The 1,636-nt window shown below is 45.8% G+C and overlaps 1 pseudogene; it reads left to right on the forward strand.

Moving 5' to 3' along the window:
- Positions 1-1,636, forward strand: LOC120119831 (annotated as a pseudogene).

A 1,636-nucleotide genomic window follows, 5' to 3' on the forward strand; every position in this document is an offset into this window, starting at 1 on the left:
AATTGGCAGGTAGCCATAATTGCCCCAAATGTTCCTGCTTTATATGAAGCTCATTTTGGGATCCCAATGTCTGGGGCTGTTATAAACCCTGTCAACACTCGCCTAAATGCGGCAACCATTGCTTTCCTTTTGGGTCATTCGCAGTCCACCGTGGTCATCGTGGACCAAGAGTTTTTCAATTTGGCTGAGGATGCTTTGAAAATCATGAAGGAGAAAAGCCAAGGCGATTTCAAGCCCCCACTTGTTATAGTCATTGCCGATGAAAGTTGTGATCCGAAAACGCTTAGGTATGTTTTGGGACAAGGAGCCATTGAGTATGAGAAGTTGTTAGAAAGTGGCGACCAGGATTTTACGTGGAAGCCTCCTCTGGATGAGTGGCAAAGCATCGGTTTGGGGTATACTTCCGGCACGACTGCCAGCCCAAAAGAGGTGGTAATACATCATCGAGGGGCATATCTACTGGCTTTGAGTAATCCTCTTATATGGGGTATGAATGAAGGAGCTGTATACTTATGGACTCTGCCCATGTTTCATTGCAACGGTTGGTGTTTTCCGTGGACACTTGTAGCTCTTTGTGGAACTAACATATGCCTCCGACAGGTAATTTCTGGTCTAAATGATTACTTATTGCGGTCCTCTGCTTTCGGTTTTTTTTCTTCATGATCTGATCTTATTGACTGATAGTACGAGAGGTCTTTAATCCTTCATAAACAGTGTGGATGTGAGTGTTGTGAACTTTATCTGCGATTACATGCATTGCAGGTAACTGCAAAGGTTGTCTACTCGGCCATTGCAAAGTATGGAGTGACTCACTTCTGTGCTGCACCAGTGGTTCTGAATTCCATAGTTAATGCCCCACCCGAGGACACAATTCTGCCTCTCCCACATATTGTTCATGTAATGACAGCTGGTGCAGCCCCACCCCCTTCCGTTCTTGTTGCGATGTCTCAGAAAGGTTTTCGGGTGACACACACCTACGGACTCTCTGAAACCTATGGTCCTTCTACAGTGTGTGTATGGAAGCCTGAATGGGATTCTCTGCCACCCGAAAATCAAGCTCGTCTAAATGCACGTCAAGGTGTAAGATATATTGGTTTAGAGGGCCTAGATATCATCAATACTCAAACTGGTGAGCCCGTTCCGGCTGATGGGAAAACCATTGGAGAAATAGTTTTTCGGGGCAATGTCGTGATGAAAGGCTACTTAAAGAACCCAAAAGTGAACGAGGAAACATTTGCAAATGGGTGGTTTCACTCCGGGGATCTTGTTGTGAAACATCCAGATGGGTACATTGAAGTAAAAGATAGGTCAAAGGAAATAATCATATCCGGAGGTGAAAATCAGCAGCGTGGAGGTGGAAAAGTCTGTATTCGCACCCTGCAGTATTGGAGGTATCCGTGGTGGCAAGGGCGGATGAGCGGTGGGGAGAGTCGCCTTGTGCTTTTGTTACTTTGAAGCCCGGAGTCGACAAATCTGCTGAAAATCGGTTAGCCGAAGACATAATGAAGTTCAGCAGGTCCAAGATGCCTGGGTACTGGGTTCCAAAATCAGTGATACGGCTACTGGTAAGATCCAAAAGCATGTGTTGAGAGCAAAGGCAAAAGAGTTGGGACCCCTCAAGTTGAGCAAGTTATAA

The sequence above is a fragment of the Hibiscus syriacus genome, unplaced genomic scaffold (genome assembly GCF_006381635.1).
Source record: "Hibiscus syriacus cultivar Baekdansim isolate YM2019G1 unplaced genomic scaffold, ASM638163v2 tig00110332_pilon, whole genome shotgun sequence".
Taxonomy (NCBI): Eukaryota; Viridiplantae; Streptophyta; class Magnoliopsida; order Malvales; family Malvaceae; genus Hibiscus; species Hibiscus syriacus.